The sequence below is a fragment of the Zophobas morio genome, unplaced genomic scaffold (genome assembly GCF_036711695.1).
Source record: "Zophobas morio isolate AGI-343-1 ecotype UQ-CSIRO unplaced genomic scaffold, CSIRO_AGI_Zmor_V1 ptg000023l, whole genome shotgun sequence".
NCBI lineage: Eukaryota > Metazoa > Arthropoda > Insecta > Coleoptera > Tenebrionidae > Zophobas > Zophobas morio.
Genome location: NW_026972128.1, coordinates 11,119,965 through 11,142,039, shown reverse-complemented (window position 1 = coordinate 11,142,039; position 22,075 = coordinate 11,119,965). Strand labels below are relative to the sequence as shown.

The 22,075-nt window shown below is 32.7% G+C and overlaps 1 protein-coding gene across 2 annotated transcripts in view; it reads left to right on the top strand.

Moving 5' to 3' along the window:
- Window positions 1-22,075, top strand: part of LOC135134691 (protein madd-4) — a 318,408-nt gene that overhangs the window by 51,747 nt on the left and 244,586 nt on the right. For both annotated transcript variants that reach the window (XM_064063459.1, XM_064063458.1), the window contains exon 2: window positions 15,339-15,374. The gene's annotated coding sequence lies outside the window, so the exon portion shown is untranslated. The remainder of the gene's footprint in view (window positions 1-15,338; window positions 15,375-22,075) is intronic.

Genomic DNA, 22,075 nt, shown 5'->3' with positions numbered 1-22,075 from the left:
TGATGCTATTCCACGCTCTTGTTCTGTTTTGAATGACATCTCTCTTGCGGATATGCCAAAAATGATTCTCATCTTCGGGAATTATTCTGGATTAAGGTTTAATAAAACAATCATAAAGGATTGAAACAGACACGTTGTCTGGGAATTCTGGAAGAAAATCGCTAAACCTGTCAATCACTGGAAATGGTGAATGCGGGTTTCATATTAGTGTAAGTTATTTAAATTTTGCTAATGTATTGAGTGGTTTCATTTAAAAAATGACGTTGTTTTTTTCAGTCGAACCGGAAGAGTTAGCGTCTAAACAATATTCCTAAAGTATATAAAAAATCGGCAGACACACAGACGAAAATGGGAGACCTATTTGTTTCAAACTTTAGGGGCTATGAAACGTCTAGGAAACATGAAACTAGTTGATACTTCGTTAGCTTACTCTCGAGAAATAAAAATAAAAAAATACGTTTTGAACCTGTCATCTAGTCAATAAGTAATACTAATTATATCTTCAGTGTGCACATGTGTGGTATGATTTTTTTCTTTTTGATGTTTCCCATGCTTGAGATGCGTACGATGGGATAATTTTTCCAGTCTTTATGAATAATTGAGCAGTGATCCTTATTAGTGGTGCGGTGCTTTTACGAAGAAGACCTATAGTTTATTTCTTCCCACGCATGCCACGGGTAAGGCAAAAAATATGGGAATATGTGGGTACATGGTGTTCACGCGTGCCCATATAGAGCAACTCTCATTAGTGGAAGCCACCAATAAATCACACGCTTGATTAAAAACAATGAATCTATTATCACAGGAACGACTTTCCGACACGAAAACGTTTCCTCGTGCTTTATATCATTAGCCGTCAATCAGTCCCTAGAAGTCTGGGATGCGCTCTGAGAATACCGCCGTATGGGTGTTGTGGTTTGAAACAATTATAAGCATCCTCACGACGTTTTAGAGAATGTAATGTTCGTTAATTAGTTCTTTGCTTTTAAATTTCAATGGGGCCCTACTGTGCTGCCTACGCACCAGAGATAACTTGTTTATTAGGGGGATACGCGTTTGATGCAGTCACCGGCTTCTAATAACGGCCGAAAATGAAAAGAAATTTAATAAGCGAGGGGCACGGGTGGCTTTAAATTGAACTGACAACACTTTCACTACGAATCAATAAAAATCATGTCGATTTTCATTCCAAGTGAGATTTACCCACGCAATGGGTGTCGGGAATTTCTCATTTGCTATGTATCTGGGATTAGGGAAGGAGCACAAAGTAGAGACAATAAAACGTCAAATCAATTCATGTTCATGTCGTTTGCAGCATCAATTAGTCTGTTCGAGATAAGCAAACATTTGTTTTGTTAGAGATAATGGTTGAATAAATTCGAAGGATAACAGCTGAAAAATTCAGAGTTTTTAGTTACTTCAAATACACACCGGGGACACTGGAAAATACCACTAAACGCCGTGAAGAAAGAGAAGACGATTTGTCGATGAAGTCAATGAAAATCGAAAAACGAACATTTTTGTTTTGCTGAAAATTATCATAATTAACAACGAAAGCATTTACTATTTATTGTATTTTAGGAATATTGTGTAGATGATACAATGCTAACGTAGCTAACCAAAATGTATCCTACTCACACACCTGTAGTCGTGGGTTATGAATCCGCCTTGATTTTTTACCCTAGGTATGCACATTTCGGAGAAAAAAATCAAAATTGTGTTACACTTTACAATTTAATAATTTAAAGATTTTAAGTTTATTGTAACTATGTACATTCTTCTTCAGAAAGTAAAAGAAGTGATGACGAAATTTTCTAGGTCATAAAATAAGTTAAAAGATTAGAAACAAAAGCACGAAAATGTCTTTAATAATAAAAACACTTGTTCTGTTATTGTTAGAACAAAGTTCACTGTTACTGGGCCAGCTGATATTGTCTGCTTTCTCCATCATGTTATCAATGTGATGGTAGGTTGTTAAAGGAATATACGATTCTCCAGTGGCGTAAAGCACATTTTTTGATTAAAGTACAAATTTATTTCAGGGAATTAAAATATGTACGCGTTTCTAAAAAACCCTATTATTTTTTAAACTAATTTATTTTTCTCTTTAAATTTTTAAATACCTTGTGAATTACAGAAACACTAGTGTTTCTAAAATATTAATATACTGTTTTTTAATTGCTCAATAAAAATAAATTAATAGGTGAAATATTTAAGTAGTGATTTATAGTGAGCCGGAATCAGCAATTAAGCCCCTCGTTTATTAATTATACTAGTTGCATGATAGTGCAGTTGCGATCGATCTGATATTTTCATGGCGAATGTGGATGAAGTTAGTTGTCATCTGATACGTAAAAATATGTAATTCTCATAGAACATAGAAACAGCTTAACAAAAAAATAAATTTTATTAATTGATATTCTACAATCGATCATCGTCTTAAGGCAACCGTGGAAAATGAAGTTAACAGGATAATCATTTCACTTAAACAACAGCTATGACGTATCGAACCTCAGTAACAGTATAACTAAATTTGTAGTATTAAACATAACATCAGCACTTCTACTTAAATAAATGTTTTGCATTAGGAATTTTTCCTGACAAATTTAAAGTATCCAAAGTCGTATCAATTTTTAAAAAGGCAACTTTAACCTACCAGACAATTATTATTAACTTTTTTTTTTTGTTAAGGAGAATAGGACTATATTAAAAATAAGATTAGTATTTTGCCTATGTGTCGTGTATTGACCATAGACTTGTTCAAGGATTTTTGTTATGTTTTATAAGATAGGTTTAATGGTACAGTTACGAAATAAACCCATACTCCTCCCCGGTACGACGCCTATGGGTTTTCTAGTATGTACGGCGATGAGTGGTGGTGACTCATCATTCTGGTGGCGACATTCGAATAGAGAAAAGCCTGGATACGGAGCCGGAAGTCTCGATGGCGGACTCCAGAACAACCTCGAAGGTGACGACCGCGAACCCTCTAGAAGAACGCATTAATTGTTGAGTTTTACCCACGCCGATTTTCAATACCCGAAAATCGGAACAATACTAATAAGTAATAAAATGCTAGATTACAATAGTGTATTTAGTTAGTGAGGTTAGTTTTTTGAAAAATGTCAAATGTCATTCGTTTACGTTTTAAGTTTTATTTGTAAGTACATAATTTTTTAGAGAAGTTGATTCACCAACAATGTATTGTTCTTTTACCGCCTTGAAGAAATCAATGGTCAATTGACGAAACGTCGGCAAAATATTGGTTTTATTTTTGGTATATTGTTATTCTCGATAACAAAGAAATGTTAAGCCTTAGTGGACGAAAAAGGAGTCACCGAAATGTTTTAAATGTAACAGATCAACGAATTCTGCAATTTTCTATACCATTAAAGAAATCAGCACCAACCAAGAACATGGGATTCACACAGCGCTGACTTTTCTCGATCTCAGTAAGGCGTTTGATTGTGTATCACGTTCCATTCTATTATACAAACTGGAATCTTTGCAGTTAGAAGTATAACACATGAAGTTTTTCGGTCTTACATAAGCAGTAGAAAACAACAAATTTTGTATCATAACACGCAATCTGATTTACGACAGGTAAATTATGGTGTCCCACAGGGATCAGTTTTAGGACCCCTGATTTTTATTTTATATGTAAAAGTCTTATACGCGGACGATATTACTCTCATTTTGTCTGATAATGATATCAAGATCGTTAAAAGTAAAGCCAAAACAAGTGAAATATCAGCATTAAAATTTAAATTTCCTCCTAACGCTATGAGAATGGTCTATTTTGCATGTTTTCATTTATTCTTTTATTGAATACCATGTGCAATATCAGACAAACAAATTGGAACTAAGAGTGTAAAAAATTCGCTGAACCTAAACCTCTGCAATGTATTAATCCTGAGCACTGGAAGAAACGACTTCTAAATCTTAGATTACTGTCAAAGTTAATGTTTTATTCCACCCAAGAATATCTGTTATATTTTAAATAAGTGTTTTGCAATTTGTGTGTCCACTTGTAATATCTATTATATAGTACTATTATTATTATTATTATATACATATTATGTTGGTTTGTCCCAATCATACACGTCTGACCTGTCACAAACTATTTATGTATTATAACAATGTAGTAAATAAATGTAATTAATAGATTATCAAAATATGTATCAGTTATGATTAGCGTTTTACCGCATACAAGTTGATCTTAAAATAGATCTAAAGTTTCACAGTAATCAGTCAGGTAGTTTCGGAAATAACTAATAAAATGGTCAACAAGCAACCGACATACAGGCGGAAACGCAAGATCGATACAGCGTATTCTAAAGTCAAGTTCCACATTTTCTGGTTCATTATTACTTCACGAGCGCAAGCCACGGAAGAATTGTACTAGGGTCCATCCGGTGAATGGCACTCTTATGTTTTCTCGACGTTTCAAGACCCCTAAAGTATGAAACAATTTTAGGAATAATATAGATGGAGAAATGCTCACTAAAATTCGTCTAATCATCCCCACAAACAATGTGAAGACGTCACCTGAAAATTTTGGGTAGTAAATGTTATTTAAATTTTTATACTTTTTTTCTTCTTCTATAGACATGTAATACGAAGCTATGCAAACGTACCTGGTAGAGTTGTGGTACGAGTAGTCGCTTTACATTTTTTTTATTGATCCAATTGAAAAATCTTTATTAATTTTTTTTTAAGAAATGCAGAAGTTTTGATAATATGATTTATATCTTCTGTATTCCTGATTTTCGTTGTAAATCTCGCTGGAATTTTAATCTCCCAGCAAGCACGATTCCGTATTAAAATTCATACGCTCAAACGAAACAACTTGCCGCATAGCACGATTGGCAATCAGGTGCAAACGTTTAAGCGGCAACATGTTCTTTTAGTACTATTTATTTTAAACGATTTGCATCATGTGCGGTGGGTTAACAGAACATTCCCCAAGGCTTTCGTATTTATTGCATCGTTAAAGTAATATACTACCATATAAATTACACATTCGCACCTCTCCAGACAATCATTTCGTTGTGTAGAATCAATTTCTGCGCTTATATTCTGGCCAAGAATGCTTTTAAATGAGGCACTGCTAATTTTGTATTGTTCATTATAACCGTTTAAATTTGCGAAGGCAGTGTTGAGTTGTGTGTGCAGTTCGGATCGGGTTCTCGTGGGGTCGATAAGAAATAGAAAAGCCGTCCAAAGTTTGATTTGTACAAGTGAAGGATTGCGTCATTTTCTTGATTTATTGGTCTATTTTTTGCAAATCGACTAAATTTACTTAATTCTTGTTTTGCGTGTATATACAAACCGTTTTTAGTGACCCTTTATCAGGTTCCCGATTGTAGCCCATTATTTATGTGATTTTTTAATAGTTCTTCAGCGAAAGTCATTATTAGATGGGCGTTATTAAGTAGAACTTGCAAATCGGCGAGAAGTGGGAATAAAAAATTATTTTCTTGGTACTGGGGCATTAATTACCGCACAGAACAGGTCTGAATACTTGAATTGGAATTTGTGATAGCCACAAAGTGAGACTCATTTGATCCTGGTCGAGTGGGAAGAAATGATTTACCTGGCGACTAATTAAGATGATATCAAAAATCGGTTAATCAGAATGATTATAATAGGGTTCTAACAAAAGAACACGAGTTTAAAGAACCAGCAGGTTGCAGTTAGGCAGCAACTGCTTCCACCTTATCAATTTATTTTCCGATAATTGCATACTGAAGTGATTTACAGAAGTAAAAGTTTTTCTTTTGACCACCTGGAGCAGATTGCATGAGTTGGTTCAATATGATTTGCACATCATACGTTTGTGACCATAAATTATCCAGGATAAACCTGCATATGCGAGATCTTCCGTATGTGTGTATAATCGTGCTCTGCCTCATAAATTACAATGACTAGAATTTAATTCAGTGTTTGTACAGGAATTTGTTGCGCCAACAGACGCATCACTATAATGATGCAATTACAGACGAATGTTTGCGGGATAATGTGTAAATAATAAAAGGAGCTCCGTTGAAAGGAAAGAAAACATCTGCAAATTGAATCGGTGCACAATTTAAGAATGTGTCGAGTCACTCAACTTTTGGTTTGATTGTTTGCTAAATTCACGTAGTGGTTGTCACTCAGTCCGGATTCTGGTACAGATCTGAATCCAGATCCTTACGAATCTAAATTGTGATCTTATAAATCTTTTAAAACTTACTTTTGCCAGAAACTGGTTGGAGAAACATGTTGCGTGACAGTTTCTTGAAATGATCGATTCTTAAGGAGAAAAATAAGGGTTTGGTATTGTCGGGGTAAGGATTTTTATATAAGAACCAGATCTTTGACAACTACAAATCTGTAACTAGTAATTTAAGCTAACTAAACCCAACTAGTTTTGCTAAAATAATTAACTTGCAAATCTTAAGATCAGCTAAAAGATTATTAAAGATGATTCTCTGAAAGTGTAACTTAGTTTTAACGTTTATTGCAGAATATTACTTAAATTTTGTTTATTCACCCCCTTCCAAAACAAATGATTTTTAGGTTATTTTGCTTAACACTTCAGACTCTTATTATGTTAAGCACAAAGTTTCTTTCTTGTTGACAAGTTTGTCTATAGAAAATGTGGCAATTGTACGATATTACCAAATGCTTCTGTCCCATTATTCCAATAAAAAACATACAAAGTGTCGTAAATCTTCTCGCAGGAAGTTTGTTATTAAATAAAACTGGCCCAATTCCACTCTTTGTTTTAGACTTGGCGTTTACTTAATTTTGTCCCACTCTCCAACTCCAGCTCCGTCTTCAAGATTGAGAGAAAATTGCAATTTCGAACCTAAATAGGAAGTTTTCCTAATCCCTATCGATTAAGTCGAGTAGGCTTTTAATGTCTCTTTTCCGCTTTGTAGTTTTATGCGGCGTAGACGAAGGAGATCGACTCCGGGGAAATCTAATAGTGCCATTAGTGGCTTAATAGCACGAATTATGATTGTCGATTGAAATATTGAGTTAGATTCTTATCCTAGAACGGCTCGTTTGAATAGCCTGGCGAACCAGTACTAATAAATTTTTCACTGCTTTGAATTGATTATGGCGCGTCCATTGAGGGATTGTTATTAAATATTTATAGTTTCTTGGCCAACAATACGTGGGGCGTTTTCTACAAATTTTCTTTCGTTTCTATGAAAAAAAAAAAAACGATCCTCAGCCTCAATTTAGTGTAAAAATAACGAACAATTCAGCAACAATAGAAGCCTTAACGACAGGTCAGTTCTTTCATTTGTGAAAGTGTCCTTTTATTTCTTTGTCTGTTTTGGTTTCAAACCGCGTTGCCATAGCCGTTGTGGGATTTGGACCGCCCGCGTTGTTTGAGAATTATGTATTTAACTAGATACAGATATAAAGCAACGTAGAACTTTAAATTTAGATAATTTTGGTTTGTTTTGTCGTTTTCTGTTATAAAGGTAACATAATATCGTGCAACTTTTTTATTCGCTTTTTGGGTTGGATGTGCCGCCGGTTGTCATTGTCGTTGGGAAAATAAGTAATATATTTATTTCGAAGAAACATTGTACTTTTCGATATTTATTGGTTTCTACTTTATTCGTGTGTTTAATATTATTTATTATGAAACGTGGAGTCGTGTCTAATGATCTATAATGTTTTTGTATGGGATGAAAAATTTATTATCATGTTGTAGTCATTATTTCACTGTAGCAACCCAACAGTTGGAACTTTATGATTGCTTTTGTTGAATTATACTGGACTGGGAAAGCTAAAAAATATAATTTCACTTCTTTTATACAGAAAGTTAAAAATAAATCCAGTAATGTGTCTCGAATGTGTGAAAATTTTGAGTTAATGACAACTGGAATTTTGTAAATAATTAATCGTGATGCTTTTTAAACTCCAGAGAAATTTTACTGATCAAGGTAGACTTTTTTCATAATTAAAAATTGATGAATACAGCCTCGGTCCATTTATTTTTAATTTTTTTGATAAAAAATGTTGAAATAGCAGATTTCTATATTATATCTACACAGAATTTTTTAATCTTGAGTTCGCAAGAAAAATTTAAGAGTAGTTATTATTCATCAATTAAATTTTAAGTAATGTTTTGTAAAATGAACTATTATTAATACGCTTATTTGTTAAATTATTTTTTTTATAAAAAAAGAACATGTTTAATGTAAACCACATCTAAATTGCTAAAAGGTTATTGATTTTGCCTACGTAATAAACTCTATATATTTTTGTCTGCTTTTTTACGTCTACTAAAACATCATTTAGCGTTGTATAGAATGTTGATTGTTGATTTTATATTTTAACTTTTTTTGTAATATTTTTTAATACTTATCTCGAAAGGTTTATATAGAATTTTGCATAGAGTATTTTTAAATCTAAGATGTTTTAAAATTAGTTTTTTCACTTGTCAGATTCTTACATTATTCAAATGTCAGTATAGTTTTATATAGATAGATAGGGTTTATTTGTGTCATTCTACAAATGTATTTACACACGTCCAAAAGCATAGATAATTAAGAAATTTAGATAATACAAGTAAGATGATACTATACTAATTAAATCTATATAACAATGATTGTATTAATTATTATAAATCCACAGCACTTAATTTAAAATATAATAAAACAACTTTAATAAATGCGTTCAAATATATGAAGTAAGTACTCATCAACAGAGTAAAAGGCCTTGTGAAGTAAATACTTTTTAATATTAATTAAAAGCATTTTCGTTTCAAGAGATTTAAATGTTTTTGGCAATGCATTATAAAACTTAATACAAAAATATGAGGTTCCATTCTTACATTTCGTGAGCTTCAACAAGTTATAACTTACGTCATCACTTCTAGTTTTGTAATTGTGATATGTGCTTAATTTCCGGTAATCCTGAGCATTATTTACCAAATATTCAAGACAGCGATATATGTACAGACATGGTAACGTAAGAACATTTAAGCTTATGAAAAATGATCTACAGTCTTCACAGTATGAAACACCTGCAACAATTCTCAGTGCTCTCCTTTGGAGTTTAAATAATTTATTTAAGGTTGAGGAGTGTCCCCAAATTAATATGCCATAATTGAGATGACAATTTACTAAGGAGTAGTATGCTATCCGAAGATATTTTGAAGAAATCTTATTAGCCAAATTACGCAAAAGAAAAATGTTTTTTGATATTTTATTTGGTATATAATCCCCATGTTTTTACTTCCCGAGCGTAAGCAAAGGAAGTATTGTAATCGAGTCCGTCGGCCGACTCTCTACTTTTACGTTTTCTCGATCTTTCATGACCCGTAGAAGACGAAGAAATAGGTCTCCCATTTCCGTCTGTCTGTCCGTCTGTCCGTCTGTCCGTCTGTCTGTCTGTCTGCCGTCCCGGATTTTTATTAGACAGATAATCTCCGAAAGTACTGGACCGATTACTGTGAAATTTTGTACTTATATTAGGAATATCATGTAGATGGTAAAACGCTAACCAAAATTTGTCTAATCATCCCCACCACTAATGCGATGACGTCACTTCAAAATCGTACATAGTAAATGGGTTTTAAATTGTATAAAATAACATAGTCCTACACATGTAGTTTACAACTCTGAATCGACTTTTCACCCGAAACGTCCAGATTTTTGGAAAAAAATCAAAATTATAAAACAACATTTTGCAATTTAATTTTGAATCTGCTAAACCGAATGTTTTGAAATGTTGCAGATGTTTTAAGGCTATAGAGAGCATCATAAATCTTTAGTCAAAATATATTTGATTATTCCCTCCAAAAGCTTGATGACGTCAGCTCAAAAGTTTGCCGAATAAATCCTATCTAAAATGTACAAAATATGATGAGTCTGTACTTGTGATTTATCATTCCATTCATATTTTTGGATTTGCATATGCAGGGTGACTCAAAAAAATTAATGAAGGCGTGAATTTATTTTATCGATTTAATCAGGAATTACAAAACCGAATGCTTTGAAATCTTGAAGATGTTTTAAAGTTATCTTAAGCATGGTAAGTTTTTGATCAAAATGTATTTGCTCATCCCCTCTAAAAAGTGTATGACGTCACCACAAAATTTTGCTGAATGAATCCTATCTAAAATGTACAAAATATGATGAGTCTCTTCTTGTGATTTATCATTCCATTCATATTTTTTGTATTTGCATATACAGGGTGACCCAAAAAATTAATGAATGCGTAAATGTATTTTATTGATTTAATCAGGAACTACAGAACCGAATGTTTTGAAATCTTGCAAATGTTTTAAGGTTATAAAGAGCATAATAAATTTTTAGTCAAAATATATTTAGTTATCTTCTCCAAAAAACTGATGACGTCAGCTCAAAAGTTTGCCGAATAAATCCTACCTAGAATATACAAAATATGATGAGTATGTAGTTGTAATTTATCATTCCATTCATATTTTTTGGATTTGCATATACCGGGTGAGTCAAAAAAAAATGATTGCGTAAATTTATTTTATTGGTTTACTCAGGAACTACAAAACCGTATGCTTTGAAATCTACTGCGAAAAAAAAACATAATAGACATGCAGTCGTCACGTTTCCGACAGCGAGGGAAGTACTGTCTAAACTCTTTAGACCAATTTTTTTTTATTAAACGATAATCGGTTCGCAGTGAACCAGTCTACTAATTGAAGAAAAGCATCAGGGAAAATTAAATAAACCTTCTATCAAACACTTCATTCACACAACGATGTATTTTTCCTTCCCGATCGTATACTAAGGAAGACTTGTAATACGGTCCATCCGACGAATAGCTACTTTCAGGTTTCCTCGACGTTTTATGATAAAATCTGCCATCATTTTTTACACTGTAGCTTTCTGTCAGTACTTATGCATTGTTAAAAATAGTTCTCGATGTTTAAATCAACAAGATTTATCACTATTCGTCTTAAAAACAGATTAGGTCTTATAACTACAAGGATTTACATTTTGCCCCTTTTTCTTAATATGTGTAGTCTTTTTTTCACAGCAAGAAAAGTAAAATATGTTTAAATTGGTAAATTTTTATAGGAAAGTATCGATTTTGCAATTAGGCTCCGCCTCTCGGTCTAACAACGAATGAAAAATTCATCAAGATTAAGCTCCGCCTCTCGGCTTACGACAAATAAAAAAAAATCATCAAAATTGAGATAGGGCTGGTGGGGAGTCTTATATGTTGCCATTTTCTTAATATACCATCTTTTCACAATAAGAAACTTAAAACGTCGTTAGAATGTACATTTTTGCCAGAAAATATAGATTTTGCAATTGTGGGGCAGAGCCTAACTGCAAAATTGATATTTTTTTACACAAATTGTCCATTTTAAACATGTTCTAAGTTTCATGTTGTGAAAAAAAGTCTACACATATTAAAACAAAAAGGCAAAATGTAAGCCCGCCCACCCGCCCTATCTAAAATGTACAAAATATGGTGAGTCTCTTCTTGTGATTTATCATTCCATTCAAATTTTTTCGATTTGCATATACAGGGTGACTCAAAAAAATTAATGAATGCGTAAATTTATTTTATTGATTTAATCAGGAACTACAAAACCGAATGCTTTGAAATCTTGCAGATGTTTTAAGGTTATAAAGAGCATAATAAATTTTTAGTCAAAATATATTTGGTTATCTTCTACAAAAAACTGATGAGGTCAGCTCAAAAGTTTTCCGAATAAATCGTATCTGCAATGTACAAAATATGATGAGTCTGTACTTGTGATTTATCATTCCATTCATATTTTTGGATTTGCATATGCAGGGTGACTCAAAAAAATTAATGAAGGCGTGAATTTATTTTATCGATTTAATCAGGAATTACAAAACCGAATGCTTTGAAATCTTGGGAATATTTTAAAGTTATTATAAGCATGGTAAACTTTTGTTCAAAATGTATTTGTTCATCCCTCCTAAAAAAATTGATGACGTCACCCTTAAATTTTGCTGAATAAATCCTATCTAAAATGCAAAAAATATGATGAGTTTGTACTTGTGATTTATCATTCCATTCATATTTTTTAGATTTTCTTAAGAGGTGGTTCAAAAAAATTAATGAAGTCAATTTATTTTATTGATTAAATTAAAGGCAACACTTATTATTAGTATTACACCCCAACCAACCCAATTTGGTAGACACAAAATTTGTTAAAGGAAAAACTCGGTTGAAACATAAGGGTAGCACGCTTATTTACATCGACTTTAACATTACAGACCTGCATTTGTTTTATGCGTTCACTTGATTCCGCGAATGTGAAATAGACATGTTTATAATCAACCAATTGTGAATTTCACCGTCAAGAATTAAAATAAAACCCAATGTTTTATATAATAAGCGGAAGTCGAAGCAATAAAACCGACGGTCGTTTTGTTTACAGTTTCTCTGTTACGCCTGTCATCTTAAATTAAGAATGTTTATACATACACGATTTTCAGTTGCCTCTGATACGTAGGTATACGTGAGTAAATTGTTTCGTTATTTTATTGATTATTACAAATCAATATTCAAACGACCCAATTCATTTTCCCGAAAATTTGAGAATATAATAATTTTATTCTTAGTATTACACTACATCTATCCCAACTGATATACGTGTCCTTGCAAAAATGTTGATGACGTCATCGCAATTTTTTTTTAAATTCCCACTACAAAAATGTAATGAGAAAAAAAACACAATAGGCATGCAGTCGTCAAGTTTCCGACAGCGAGGGAAGTACTGTCTAAACTCTTTAGACCAATTTTTTATTCACCGTGAACCAAGGGGAATTAACTGCAAAATACTTATTTCTTTACAAGAAATTAAAATCATGTTTTTGAGTTTGGTGTTGTTCAAAGAATGCAATGTACTTCAAGAAAAAAAGGCAAAATATTCGCAGGATCTATATCTATAATTGAGATAGGGCGGGTGGGCGGGGCTGCATTTAGCCTTTTTTGCTTAACATGTGTACACTTATTTCGGCAACAAAAAACTTATAAAACGTGTAAAATGGTAAATTGTTGTAGTAATCAACTTAAATCCACCCCTTTAAATACGGCAAAAGTTGAACATCAAAGTTACTATCAACGGCAACTTGGCAACGGAGTTTGTAAATGGAAATTTTCAGCTCTAAAAGCAACGTCAGCGGGAACAGCAACTGCAAAGGAAACTTCAACCTCAACACCAAGTTTATAAATTCCACATAATTAAGTATTCTCACTGACCATTTTATAACGTCAACTTAACATTTTGCGCAATATAAGATATTTAAATTTTATAAAATAATGTACTCCTGTACTGTTCATGAATCCACTTTGATCGTATTTATCATTATTATAATTTTATTATTTAATTCTTTCTGTACTTTAGGTACATAATAGGAAGTTCGACAAGTGGGTCGTGGAGTATTTCCAACTCTTTTTTCACAGATCAAGTCAAAAACAGTTTACCTTATTTTCTCGAAAATGTAAGAATATAGTAATTAATAAAATAATAGTCATCATAATAACACCAACCAATAATAACACAAATGCATACTTTGATCAACCGCCGCTGATGCTGATTACCTGTATGTGCTTAATAGTCGCACTCTTACTAGGTAACTATATAAGCATAAATAGTCGAAGTTAAGCATGTACTGAGAATACATTTTTTTCCGATTGGTGTGCTGATTTAAATATATTTAATAGTGTCCGCACTTGTACGGACCGCACCCTCTTGGATTTTGCGCCTTCACGGTGCAGGGGCGAGGCAAATTTCATCTAAATAATCATAAATCAATTTTTTCTATTATTTTCATATATGGTCGTTATTTTATTTGGTGATTAAATCGTCGGCCGACTCTCTACGTTTACATTTTCTCAACCTTTTATGACCCCTAGAAGACGAAAAAATAGGTCTCCCGTTTCCGTCTGTCGTGTCTGTCCGTCTGTCTGTTGTTATTTACTTCATTGTAGATTTAGACCATAAGCAACAAGATAAAAATTACAGCGGTAATTTTCGATAATTTTTCAAGTAGCTCGTCATTTTGTTGGTTGGTTTGAAAACGAATCAATAATTTTTTCATTATCTGTCAATAATTTGAATTTCGTAAAATGAATGTTTATTTACATTTACTTTAACATTACAGGTGCATTTGTTTTGTTGTGCTGACTAGTTTCCCTGAATGTGATATAGACAAGCTATAATCAATCAATTGTGAATTACACCATCAAAAATTAAAATGAAATCCAATGTTTTATATACTTAATAAGGGGAACTCGAAGCAATAAAAAAGTCTGGGCGACCATCGGTATTGTTTGCAGTTTCTCTGTTTGACTCTCACGTGTACAATCTCAACAAGTGAACAAGTCTTACCGCTTGTTGTCTTAAATTAAGGATGTTTATACATAAATGTTATTTAATTGATTATAAATCAATATTCAAGACGATCCAATTCATTTTCCCGAAAATTTGGGAATACAGTACTTTTATTTTTCGTATTACACTACACCTATCCAATCTGGTATACGTGTCCTTGCAAAAATGTTGATGACGTCATCGCAAAATTTTTTAAATTGCCCAGCTACAAAAATGTAATGAGAAAAATAACATAATAGGCATTCAGTCGTCATATTTTCGACAGCGAGGGAAGTACTGTCTAAACTCTTTAGACCAATTTTTTTAGAGGGGCTTTAGTTTTTTAAACAAAAATAGAAACAATAATGAAATGGTTGAAGTTATTAAGTTGTCTATTCTAAAACGATGTTAAAATGCTATAATTATTTTTAAAGTGAATATATAGAGTGATTATTTAAATCTGAGTGTCAGTGAAGCGCGATTTGTAGCTACTCCATAAACGGAATCAAAACCGCATAAAGCTAAACGATACCATTTCCACGCATTTAAGTCCCAACGTAACCGCAACTGCAAACGCAGACTGTCGGAAGCGCAACGCAATAGTTCACCAATTTTCAACCCAAAACTGACGATTATTGAAAATGACATTTAATAACAAAATAATGTTAGGTCAAAAAAAATATAATGTCAATTACTTATCTCTCAACCCGACTGCATTTAAGATAGTAATGATGAAACTATCCATGCTCTAAAGTATATTTGGTTGTCTACTTAGTCTCTGAAAAGAATCACCCTGTAAATAATAATTTCAAGGCATGTTCAGAATATATTTTGTATTGCACACCCGTTAGTGTGTATAGTGTTTTAGATCCTGTGAATGTAAATATTTTCTACGTATGGAAATATTACCAAATAGCCGCCCCCAACTTAAATACTAATTTGTCCTAATTTTTTTGTGCACTAACAAAATAAAATTTCTGTTTTTCAGACGTTCCGGTACGCAAGGTATCTACTCAAAGCAAAGGTAAGATCGCGCTAAATGATGTTCGGTGGACTTTCTCAAAGGGCAGATCAATTACAATTTAAAATGAGTCCACACTGGATCATCATCAATCTTTTTCATTTTGGGAGTTCTTCAGGTGCAGGGTCTTAATGTGTCGCGCGGACGGAAGAAAATTTATTTTAATCTATTTGTTAGCGACATATTAGTGGAGATACTTGAATGGTTTTTAGAAAAACATTATCAATCATCGTGATTTGATCAAAATTATCGCTTATTTTTTAAGTAACAGCATTTGATGCGAATTAATATTCCTCATCTGGATATTATGAAATTTCTACGACGGTAATAATTTACTATGGGAACACATTTTCTCATATTGAAGTATTAGTCTGTTTTAGCAGTAATGTTTTAAAGTGTAAGCAGTAGGTGTGACACATCTGTTTCGAGAAAATTTAAATATGGTCTTATTATGGGTAAGTAAAGAGTTCAAGGATTTAAGCTGATGAATAGTAAGTGCGTATTTAGATAACTAGTAATTATTTAAATAACACACATTAAGCTGGTGAACACTTCGTGTGTGGTCATACTGTTGGGCAGAATTGCAGGATTTTCAGGAGCAAATAACTTTTAAATCATCACAGTCTACAGTATTGATTTGGAAGTATGTTTCATCAATATGATTACGCATCAATTGATAGCGGTATTGGAAACACCGTCTCATTTCATTTCACATAATGTGTTATGGAACTAAATATTATGGTAATATCAAAGATTAAAGGAAAACATCTATATATTTATTCAGTAACATGAGTGAATGAAACTGTGGTACTTTTGAAGAAAAATGAGCGGAAAATCAAATTGAATTCCGTTTTCTTAAATCCTGACGAAAATGTTTGTTATGCAATAAAATTTTAATATCAAATTTTGTATATATATATATATATATATATATATATTAGGAATGTCATGTAGATGGTGAAACGTTAACCAAAATTTGGTTAATTATCCTCACCAACAATTTGCTGACGTCATTTTAAAGAATTCTATTTTAAAATGATTTAAATGTTATACAGTAATTTCTATACTTGTGGTGCACGAATCCGTTTTGAGTTGTCAAAACAAACATCGCAAAATCTCATTTTATAATTTTTCAAAGGGGTGGGATTTGTTGGACTTGTACTTCGGGACCGAGTGAAGTTCTGTCCAAATAAACTTCGTCCATTTTTTTTTTTTCATGAAGATGTAAAAAAACAAATCAGAATTGTTACCAGACTATTGATCATTTCGTTTTTACATTTAACGTCTTGTTTTCCTAATAATTACGTGTGTTCTGCGCGCTATTCAGTCTTTCTCGTCTACAACAGGAGTGATGTCATGTAGTGAATAATTTTTAGTCCGTACAAATTACAAAATGCGATTGTACTGATTATTCCGATAACAACTTTTGCCCCAACTTCGTCTAATACGTATTGTGCTTTCGAGCCGAGTGTATGAAGTTCCTAGAAGATAGCAATTAAATTCTAAAATAACTACATCAAGGGGCGCCGACGATGACGTGAATGAGATACTTGGTTTTATTATAGTTTACATAATTATAAAATTTAATAATTAGGTATAATACACGGAAATCCCTTTGATATAACACTAATAAAACCCGAGACTATAAGGTAGAGCAAGTACTTAGAAAATAATTTCTTGTGTCAGTCTTGAATTACAGGTGTATGTGTTCCCACCACCCTTCTTTCCCGTGCTTTCCATATCGAAGGGAGAATGCGAGTGGCTTTTCCCAGATAAATTCCAGCCTTCGACTATTTAAATTTGCTCAGGGTGTCGCTTTTTCGTGTCTCTAACTGCGACAAATTGAGCTCTATTTGTAACTAAATAGCAAATTACTTTTGTTGTGCCAGACTAACAGTCGGTTATTATGACAGGGGTTTAGGGGTTTTTACGTGCGCGCTTCGAATATTTATTAAAAGGGTTCTGCAGTGCGCTCCTTGTACGGCTCAGCTGAGGCTTGTAGTTCACGTTAATAATGAAAACACGTTCCGTTTTGCAGCTCCTGGTTGCACCTCTAACCACGAGAGGCAAATTTGTTGATGGTAAATTAGATTTGTCGCGGCTAATGGGTATTTATGGGATTTGCTCAGATTAGGAACTTGATAAAAAACATCCCTTCTTTCTCTTAATCTACGTTATCGGAGGAAACAAAGTTCGTAACTGTCTGCATCGTTTCAATCATTCGGACGTGTTCAGATATCTACTACCTACATATTGGAAAGGTAATTTAATCAGAGTAAGATGGGCAATTAACATTAAATTAATTGCAGTAGCAACGTGCTCTGTATCTTTTACTGCAGCTGTTCTCGGAATGAGTTCGGTCTAAATTATGCACATATCTTAAGTGAACAATAAAACGCTTCTTCAAGCATTTGAGCAATAACCTCTGGATAAATAATTGAACACGTCGAAACTACTACTTGTCTCTTTTGATGTCTCAAGTTCGATATTGATTCATTCGGGTGAGACATGTCGAGGGTGGTTCCAATAATGCTTTTTAGGATTTAACGCTACGTTTAAGGTAGTATGTGGCTTGGAAAAAACTTTCTTTTTAAAATGACTACAGCTACTAGTGAGCCAGGAGTATTTTTTCTAAAATTACATATCAGTTTTTAATTTAAAGCAACTAACAAATCATTGCCATTGTTTCAAAGAAAACTGTAATATTTCTAAAAATGATAGAACATATTAATCACAGTTTAATCGTTACTTAAATTAGGCACTCAATATTGGCATATTAAACTAATATTAGATCATGTTTAAGTTGACATCACACAAGATGTCGATATCTTCAAATTTCATTTAGACATCCTAGAAATTATTAACGGTGGATTTCCGCGTTTGCGATACGCCAGATCTAGTGATTTTCAGGATGCGGATGAATTCAACTTTTTCAAGAGATTTCGGTTGATATAGCAAAACCCGTTTGAAGAAGATCTTGAATTTCTAAATAATAAACATTTTCTTGGAATAATTGAAGAAGTTGATGCATGGAATACACATTATATACAATCTCCTCACAAAATATTATGATGATGATGTCATCACAAATTTTTGTACAGGAAAATCATTTGAAACATACGTGTAGCCAGTGACGGCTCGTGCCAAAAAAACGTGGGTCGGCCAAACATGAGGATAGCTCTAATTAGTAAACGTTTTTTAGTTAATAAAATGTCATTGTCATTCGTTAAATCAGTTTTACGCCGTTTCGCAGATGGAGGAGCTATATCAGCAGTCTTAAAGTAGCAATCTCTTCAACATCAGAATATATCTTTGAAAATAATAATCTTCATTTCGAATTCTTTTTAAAAATTTTGCTAACTCCTTAAAGTTGACTTGATTATCCCAACCACTTGTTCCGTCGTTACCTCGAAATGCCATTTCTTGTGTTGATAGAAAAATAATCATATTTATTAAATGTTTTACCATAATTCTGTTTTCTCGAACAGTTTCATTGTATTTATTTATATATGTATTCGTGTCTGGCACTATCCAACGAATTCGCGATATTGTATTTTCCGAACAATTTAAATTTTAGAGTCAAATGAATATGCTCCTTAGAAATTTTGCGTTTGACCAGTGCACGATGAACTTCTTTTAAATTATCATAACCACTAGAATTATAAGGGTTCTTGGATTCTGAAAATAATAAACAATATCAGCAAAATAATTTGTTACGTGTTTCGCTGCCAGCTAACGAAGGATATTTACAGTAGAGTGTTTTAGAAAATGCACGATTATGACCAGGCTTCGTTTGAATCAAATTGATCATTAACGTTGCTTCACAAAAACTTTATGGCCATAAGTTAATTCTTTAAATTTATGTATTAATAAATAATTAACCAAGTCGCCATTCATGTCAACTATATTGCGAAAAGTGTCCATCGTGAGTTTTTATACGAATTAATATAAATATATTTAATTATTTATCAATTCAATCAAACGCTTCGTGCAACGTGCAACCAACACTGGTCAAAAATATTCATCGTTCGATCATCCTCGGTTTACTAAGCGTCCAAGTACGTTGGATTGCTACAACCGAGCCGGCCGGCCGACCACGGGTGGAAACTATACGGGAATTTACGGACTATTTTATGTAAAATATTTTTTATTACAGGAGATGAATACAATTTCAACACTCTACAGTTAGGAATATACCGTATTAAGATATATGTGATCAACTGATTGATAAAAATATTGCAGTATTGTTTGAATCATCCAATTTTACCCAACTAAATTAAATTATTAACGACTTTCTTAAATTTTGAAACTTTATGCTTGACATGCATAATTCTTTAATCAGTTTTTAATAATTTATAATTCACAATCCTGTAAAAACTGCAAATATGGAAATGAATAAAATAAAAGAGCGATAAGTAGAAACCAGCGCGCCGCATCCACGGTGTCGTCTGCGTCTGCGGCAAAATCGGCCAGAGCGCTATCGGCCGATGTTGTGTGTTTCAATCTACGCCAGAATTGTAACTTAACGCAGCCATATACCGATCGAAAAGCATAAGCCGTAGCTCGTAGATTACTGTTGGTAATTTTTCAACGCATCGGCCGGCCGGGCCCGTGTCTATATAGGCATTTGACATAGTAAAATAGTTTCTCTCCGGGATGAATTTAAAACATTAAATTGTGTCTTCATCATTAGAAATTAATAGTAATTATTTTTATTTATTTATGTTTATTAATTTTTTAATTTTTAATAGTATCAGTCCTTCAAAAATGCTAATAAAAAATTTGGATTTTCAAAAAAAAAATGTTTTCTTATTTCTCAAAGTATTTGGTACGGCCGGGCCGACCCTGCCGTCCCTGACGAGCCGTCACTGCGTGTAGCTGTGAGTGAATCAAGGATATTCAAGGACTGCAGGAATTCATTGACAAATTCGGTCCTGAGGAACTACATAATGGTTTTGCCAACATGACGGCGCAACAGCTCATAGAGCACAAACGAGGTTAAATTTTTTAAGAGAATGTTATCATGAACGTTGATTAGTAACCACACTGACCACATTTACCTACCTGGATCACCAGTTTGACGCCCTTGGATTATTTCGTGACGTTGCAAAACACCATCTTTATACAATCTGTGTATATATCATCTACTATTTAAACTACTTGCTCTTGTCCGAGCGAAAATATGAAGCGAAGAGTAAATTTGTGTCAAAGACTACGGGTCATTATTTCAATTATTGTAAAGTAAGTGTGGTATTCGAAATTTAAATTGTTATAAATAAAAGATTTTGTACGATTTTTAGAACATTTGAAACTTGGTGAATAACTTAACTTGACGCCGGATATTCAGGCAACCCAAAATACACACTTCAAGTTCGCGTTAGCAACACGTTTCACTGTTGACGTAAGTGTCATGGGTAATTAGAACAGAAATTTAACAAATCAGTCGGTATTTACATTTACTTTGTAATTATTCTACAAAATTTCAGTACTTTGGCTTACAGAAGCTCAGTGCAAATTAAAATTTTAATTTGCAATATACATAATTAAATTTTGAGGTTTTTGTTAGACCTTGTATTTTTTTTTTTAAGTATTGTATCCAATATTAATTCATAGTTTTCCTTACGAGCGGTTCAATTCTTCGTTTATTTGCCCCCGACATATCTGTTTCTTTTTATTGTTCGAAATTATTTCTATACATATATTAATTTATGGGTAAAATATATTAATTCCTCCATTTTATGGTGGAGGAATTTTCCCCCAATTTTCTTTTTCTACTTTGTTTCATTTCTGATTTTTTTACTTCCCAAGCGTAAACGTTTACGTTTTCTCGACCTTTCATGACCCGTACAGTACGAAGAAGTAAGTCTCCCGTTTCCGCCTGCATGTCTGTCTGTCTGACTGTCTGCCGTCCCGGATTTTTATTAGACAGATAATCTCCGAAAGTACCTACTGAGCCGATTGTTGTCAAATTTTGTATTAGAAATATTATGTAAATGGTAAAACGTTAACCAAAATTTTTCTGATCATCCCCACCAATAAGTAAATGTAGTAAATGGGTTTTAAATTGTATAAAATAACAGTGTCCTATACATGTAGTTTATGACTCCGCATTGAGTTTTTACCCGAAACGTGCTGATTTTTGGAAAAAAATCAAAATTATAAAACAATATTTTGCGATTTAATTTCGAGTCTGCAAAACCGAATGCTTTGAAATCTTGCAGATGTTTTAAAGTTATGATAAGTATGATAAATTTTTAATCAAAATATATTTACTTAAGGCCTACAAAAAATTGATGACAGCTCAAAATTTTGCCAAATAAATCCTACCTAAAATGTACAAAGATTGACTTGTGATTTATCATTCCAGTCATCTTTTTTTGATTTCCATATACAAGGTGACTAAAAAAATTAATAAATGCGTGAATATTGCGTGAATGCTTTGAAATCTTGGAAATATTTTTAAAAGTTATTATAAGCATGGTAAATTTTTGATCAAAATGTATTTGCTCATGGGCCCTAAAAAATTGATGACGTCACCTCAAAATTTTGCTGAATAAGTCCTATCTTAAATGTGCAAAATACGATGAGCCTATACTTGTGATTTATCACTACATTAATATTTTTTGGATTTGCTTATATAGGGTGTCGCAAAAAAAACTAATGACTGAGTGAATTTATTTTGTTGATTAAATCAAGAATTGCAA